The sequence below is a fragment of the Mustela nigripes genome, chromosome 12 (assembly GCF_022355385.1).
Source record: "Mustela nigripes isolate SB6536 chromosome 12, MUSNIG.SB6536, whole genome shotgun sequence".
In the NCBI taxonomy this organism is placed as follows: domain Eukaryota; kingdom Metazoa; phylum Chordata; class Mammalia; order Carnivora; family Mustelidae; genus Mustela; species Mustela nigripes.
In genome coordinates, this window is record NC_081568.1 from 18,807,275 (window position 1) to 18,814,316 (window position 7,042).

At 41.9% G+C, this 7,042-nt stretch overlaps 1 pseudogene; it reads right to left on the minus strand.

The window, feature by feature from the left end:
- Positions 1–4,998: 4,998 nt before the first annotated feature.
- On the minus strand, positions 4,999–5,795 carry LOC132027474 (multiple C2 and transmembrane domain-containing protein 2-like; annotated as a pseudogene).
- Positions 5,796–7,042: the final 1,247 nt, after the last annotated feature.

The following is a 7,042-nucleotide window of genomic DNA, read 5'->3' on the forward strand; positions in this document are numbered from 1 at the left end:
GACGCTTAACCCTTGGAGCCACCCAGGCTCCCCTACCTTTGTCTATTTTGATACATTTTAGTAACAAAGTAGTTCAGAAACATTGTAAATGGGTGTGCTGCATTGAATGTTGAAGAAAAATTGAAACACTTGTATCACAAACTAATAATGATAAAGGCAAACGAATTAGGTACAAAAATTTAGGGAAAATATGTTCCAAATAAAAACATGCATATACTAAAATAAAATATGTAACAACCTAGAAGTATGTTATTTGGATATTCTCCTGTGTTTTAGGATAACATCCTTCAGTTCATACAAAGGAGAACATGCATAAATTGCTATCTCATTTGAAAATATTTAGTTGGAAATACACAAAATCATTAAAAAATTCCTGAAATCTCAAAATAATTTCTTTAATCTAGCATTTTTTTATAACCTTAGGTGAATTGTGTCACTATTTAGGCAAACTCTAGCATTTTTATTTTTTCTTTTATTTATTTATTTTCAGTGTTCCAGAATTCATTGTTTATGCACCATGCCTAGTGCTCCATGCAATACATGCCCTCCATAATACCCACCACCAGGTTCATCAATCCCCCACCCCTCTCCCCTCTAAAACCCCCCTCAGTTTGTTTCTCAGAGTCCAGTTTCTCATGGTTTGTCTCCCCCTCCAATTCCACTAAGTTCACTTTTCTTCTCCATCTCCCCATGTCCTCCATGTTATTTCCTTATGCTCCACAAATAAGCAAAACCATATGATAATTGACTCTCTCTGCTTGACTTATTTCACTTAGCATAATCTCTTCCAGTCCTGTCCATGTTGATACAAAAGTTGGGTACTCATCCTTTCTGATGGAGGCATAATACTCCATAGTATATATGGACCAAATTTTCTTTATCCATTCGTCTATAGAAGGGCATCTTGGTTCTTTCCACAGTTTGGTGACTGTGGCCATTGCTGCTGTGAACATTGGGGTACAGATGGCCCTTCTTTTCACTACATCTGTATCTTTGGGGTAAATATCCAATAGTGCAATTGCAGGGTCCAAGAAAGCTCTATTTTTAATTTCTTAAAGAATTTCCACACTGTTTTCCAAAGTGGCTGCAACAACTTGCATTCCCACCATCAGTGTAAGAGGGTTCCCCTTTCTCTGCATCCTCTCCAACATAAGTTGTTTAGTGTATTATTGATTTTGGCCATTCTAACTTGTGCAAGGTAGTATCTCAATGTGGTTTGATTTGAGTCTCCCTGATGGCTAATGATGATGAACATTTTTTTTCATGTGTTCTTAGCCATTTGTATGTCTTCTTTGGAGAAGTGTCTTCCGCCCATTTTTTGACATGATTATCTGTTTTGTGTGTGTTGATTTTGAGGAGTTCTTTATAGATTTTGGATATTAGCCCTTTGTTTGCACTGTCATTTGCGAATATCTTCTCCCATTCCGTGGGTTGCCTCTTTGTTTTGTTGACTGTTTCCTTTGCTGTGCAGAAGCTTTTGATCTTGATGAAGTTTAAAAAGTTTATTTTTGCTTTTGTTTCCTTTGCCTTTGGAGACATATCTTGAAAGAAGTTTCTGTAGCCGATGTCAAAGAAGCTACTGCCTATGTTCTCCTCCAGGATTCTGATGGATTCTTGCCTCAAGTTGAGGTCTTTTATCCATTTCAAGTTTATCTTTGTGTATGGTGTAAGAGAATAGTCGAATTTCATTCTTCTGCACATAGTTTTCCAGTTTTCCCAGCACCATTTATTGAAGAGACTTTTTTTCCACTGTATATTTTTCCTTTGTCGAAGGTTATTTAACCATAAAGTTGAGGGTCGATATCTGGGCTCTCTACTCTGTTCCACTAGTTTATGTGTCTGTTTTTATGCCAGTACCATGCTGTCTTGGTGATCACAGCTTTGTAGTAAAGCTTAAAAACAGGCAACGTGATGTCTCCAGTTTTGTTTTTCTCTTTCAACATTTCCTTAGCAATTCGGGGTCTTTTCTGGTTCCATACAAATTTTAAGATTGTTTGTTCCAGCTCTTTGAAAAATGCCGGTGAAATTTTGATGGGAATGGCATTGAAAGTATAGATTGCTCTAAACAGTATAGGCATTTTTTTTTTAAACAAGGCTTAATTTTTATTTGTTTAGAGATAATGCTATTGCACACTCACAAGACTGCAGTGTCTTTATATGCACTGGGAAACGTGAAAAAAATGATTTCCATAAAAAATATTAATTAATGAATTATGCGCTTTATGGTGACATTTGCATTATTGTGGTGGCCTGGAACTAAATCTGCCTGCCCTGGGCCCTGATGGCACCACTTTCCCCCTCCTCCCTCCGCGCAGGCCTAAGAGTGGGAACAGCTCCCCCTGTTGTTAGCATCTGGGAGTCTCCCTCTGCTTTTTGCCTTGCTTTCTGCTTCCACAGCTCCGAGGAACAGAGAGCAAGCATCTATCTGATACATTGGGCAATTCTCCTTTTGTGTATATACGAGCTAGGTATATTTTGCATATTATACAAATTGTGTGAAAATCATTTCTTTCTCTCTTTAAAATTGTTTTAAAAATTGGCAGCTTTCTTTACTGTTCTATTACTCTCTGTTACCGCCAAACTGACTGAAAGTGCCTTGTAAACCACATGGGAGAGGCCTGTTTGCTTGCCATCTCTGAAAAACTTTTATTTTCGCTACATAAAATTGAGAAATGTCTAAACATTTAGCAAACAATATCTTAAACAAAAGGAAAAAAGTTTTAAAAAGTTAACAAAGGCAGAAAAAATTGTAACTTTAAACTCTGCTAAGATAATCAAAATTTTATGAAGTTGGAATAGGAAATTGTTGTTTTAGGGTTTTCTTTTCCCCAGTTTTTCAAATCAAAATTTATTCAGATACATATTAATTTACTTGTGCAGATGTCTAATACAAGCTTATGTGTATGAAAACAGCACACAAAAATGTTCATGCCATAGAAAAATGTTCTTAAAAAAATGTTGATTATTTTAAATGTTTGTATCCATGCCAAATTTTGATAGTTGTTAAAGTAACTGGAGATCTTTAACTTAAATATTTAACTTAATATTTTCTAGTTCTAGAGGGTCTGGTGAAAATAATACATCTGTAAGAATTATAGGAAATGACACTTTAATGGAAAAATACTATCTGAAAACTATAATGCTAAATCTACTTGAATAAAAGCAATTGTACGATCAATTAAATAACTATCTAAATATCTATCTAAATAATACCTAAACTAAAAAGAGATAAGTCAAAATAACTTTAAAGACAGAAAACACATGCAGATGTTATGCTGTGGTTGTGGGAGTTCAGGACCGGCCTGCGGTGAGCTCAGTCAAATCCGCAGGGGTCTCTGGTGGTGTGGCCCAGCTGCCTGGGCCCTCAAGTCCTGGCTCTTCTCCTTCCTGGGGGTGCTGATGATCCAGGGGTTCTCTGACACTACTGGGTCTCTGTGGGCAGCTGGTGGAGGAGCAGGAGTAAAAGGGCCACTTGGGAAAAGCTGGAAGTTGGACTCCGCTTTGGCCAACATTTGCCTGTTGTAATCACTTTCTTTCTTTAGCTCCGTGAGGCTTCTCTCGGTCAGCACAGCTGCCATCCAGCTTTCCTGAGCTCTCTTTGCATGGAAGAGGATCCCCTTTTGATAGTGCATGGCATTTTCCTCCAATTGTCTCCTGGTGTCTTCAGCGATCTCCTTGTAGAAGTCTAGAGTCTGAGACATGGCCTTGATGTTTCTACGTGTGCAGGAAAGATTCCACTTAATGTCTGCACACTGCTCTTCTGCCTCAGACCATTTTCTCTCAATGGGGCTGATGCATTCTTGATATAATTTAGGCAGAGTTTGAAGCTTCTGATTCAGCTGCTGAATCTTCTCTTCAAGCTGTGAATTTTCACGCTGCAAAGAGGCCTCCTTGGCTTGAAGATCTGTTATTTGTCCCATAAGCTCCTCATTCATTTGCTTTCCTTCCTGCAATTGTCTGGCTAGTTCCTGCTTTTTCGCTTCAGCACTTTGAAGGGACACGTTGGAATCAGCATCATCAGTGACACCCTTCAGATCACCCTCTGACCCGTGGATGGGGCCATCATCATTTTCTGTTTCCCTCTTTTCCTCGACCTCACAGTTGACATGACCCAAATGATCTCCAAGGTGAGTGGGCCCGGGGAAGGTCTTCAGCAAGTTTTCACCCACCGGTACTAACTGGCTGACCTTCTCGTTCAGGGCCTGTTGGAATCCTGCGTTTGACTGTTCAAGCCTTTCTTTCTCCTGCTGCATTTCTTGGAGTCTCTGCTTCCATCTCGCAGTTTCTTGGGCGAGCCGTTCTGGACTCTGGAGATCAGGAGGGTTTTCATTCAGATCACCCAGGCTTTTCTCCCAAATGTCTTCTCCATTCTTTGAGGCTTTGAAGATGGGTCTGTCACCAGTCTCTTGAGACGATTTAGGAGGCTGGCCCTTCAGTAACTTTTTCAGAAAGTCACCAGTATTCTGAAGAGACAACCTACAGTGGTTTGTATTTATTGCTGATAAGCGCGAGGATTTTAAGGTGGGAAGACTGGCCTCCACCCCGGGCAGACCTCGGGCATCATCAGCTTGTGTCAGCGGTTCCATATTCTCACTGCCTTTCCCACAGACTTCAGCGTGGGCGAAACACCTTTCGCCTGACACCTTCACCCTTCTCAAAATGTGTTGTTTCTTCACTGGCAAAACCAGTATCATCACAGTTTATACCAGGATCTCCCAGGGAAATCCACGGAGACCTGAAACGTGTCTCCAGCGTTTAGAAATCACCAGCGGAGGACCGCACAGGTGGTCTAGAACCAAGTGGAAATGGATCTATGGCAGGCAGGAGGCCATCCACGGCTGTGGAGAGCTCCCTAGCTCTGCCTCCAAAGGCCAGTGTTCTCTGGGTCTCAACTGAAGAAGGCTCAGAACCTTGGGGGGCGCTCTACCTCTAAGGTAAACAGTTGCCTGACAACCAAGCACAGCAGTTGCATTGGGGGATGGGGAGGCCAGCCAGCTTCTAGGACACAGTTGCCCTCTCACTTTGCCCACAGCTGTCCCGGATGACCAGGTTCCGGCCTTCCTTCAGGTGAATGGTGAGGAGGTAGGCAAAAAGACTGGGCAGGTTACTCAAGCCATCACTGGTTTCCCCAAACATAGATTGTTCTTCAAATTGTTGGGATGTCAGAGAAGCATTCAGATCGCCACTTTCACATAGCTCTGGCTCTTCCAGGGCCTCGTCTCCAGCCGGCGTCTTCTGCAGCAGATCCAGGATGCCATTGCTAGAAGGCCTCCTGTCCTTGGCGGGAGAGGCATAGGCCTCCTTGGAGTCTGTTTCCACGACACGGAGGTAGCTGGCTTCTTCCTGGCTCCAGTCCAAGTCCTCCTCAGACTGTTTCAAGGAGCTACTGCTGCTCTTGGGCAAGATCCCCGCTGTTGACAGGCTGCTGGGCACCGAGGTGTACGATGGCTGGGGCCCAGAGTTAAGGCCTGCCCTCTGGGGCCAAGGCCTCAGCCTCCAAGAGGTCAGACAGAGAAGTTGAGGCAGCGGTCCAGGGAACGCCTTGCCCGTAGGTCTAGGGGCTTGTTCAGGTTCTTTTTCACCCTCCTCTTGCTCAGGTTGATTAACAAAGGCCTGGTCCGCTGTTTCAAAGAGCCCCAGACAGACGGTTTATCCTCCGTGGCTGCATGAAGACCCAGGAAGTCACTCCATGAGAGAGCTCCTCTGTGTGGGAAACAACCAACAACCGTAGCAGCTCCTGTCTGAGGCCGCCCAGGAGCCGGCGCGCCCCTCACCTGCCAGGGCAGTATAGACATTTTGACGTTTATTCTTCCAATCCATGAGCATGGAATGCTCTTCCATCTTTTTGTGTCTTCAATTTCTTTCATGAGTGTTCTGTAGTTTCTCAAGTATAGATCCTTTACTTCTTTGATTAGGTTTATTCCCAGTTATCTTATGGTTCTTGGTGCTATAGTAAATGAAATTGATTCTCCAATTTCCCTTTCTGTATTTCCATTGTTAATGTATAAGAAAGCAATGGATATTTGTACATTGATTTTGTATCCTTGAAGAGGTCAAACTCTCTCTCTTTGAAGATGACATGATACTTTATATGGGAAACCCAAAAGATTCCACCCCCCCCCCAAACTACTATAACTCATACAGAAACTCAGTAATGTGGCAGGAAACTCCAGCATTTTTAAATCACTTCAGAGTATCCAATGAAATGGAATTTGCTTTTATGAAAACAAAAACTAAACTTAACTGTCTTGCAGTTTTTGAGTTCAGAAGTACAATATCAATTTCCATAGGCTAAAATCAAGGTGTCGACAGGGCTTAGATCTTTTTGGAGGCTCTAAGGAAGAATATGTTTTCCAGTCATTCCTAGCTTCTCTAAGCTACTTGCATTCTTGGGCCTGTAGACATTGGTCCAATCTCTGCTTGCTTTGTCCCATATCTCTTTCTCTCTGTGTCTGTTGTCACATCACTTGCTCTTCCAAGGTGCCTCTGAATGACTGAATATGCTGGCATTCTGATACTTCAAGGACAGTGGCTAAAGCCTGACTTTCTCTCAAGAGCACACTTTACTGAGAATAAATCTTTTCATTTTTGTGTCCTTTGAAATCTGGATAGGCTTAAAATTCCCCACATCAGTATGCTATGAGTTTTCTGTGTGTTTGTTTTTTACTTATCAGTTCTTCCCTCAATTTGTCTCTTTCCTCTGGAGTTTTACTATAAGTAGTAAGGAGAAAACAGACCATATCTTCAACACGTCACTGGGAAATCTCCCCCATTTAAATCTCCCCATTAAACAACTCAGTTTGTTGCTTAAATGATCTGCACATATCTGTATGATGAGTTCAGCTAAGTGTTCTGGCACCATGTAACAAGGATCACCTTTTCTCCAGTTTACAATAAAGTGTTCCTCGTTTCCTTTTGTTCTCTTACTTCCAAAAGTCATTTTATGATTATCTAAATATTCTCTAAGATAAAATAGCTTTTCTCTACCATGTTCCTCACTTCCTTCTGAGCCCTCAGCTGCACTTAATGTCCGTAGTCCTGC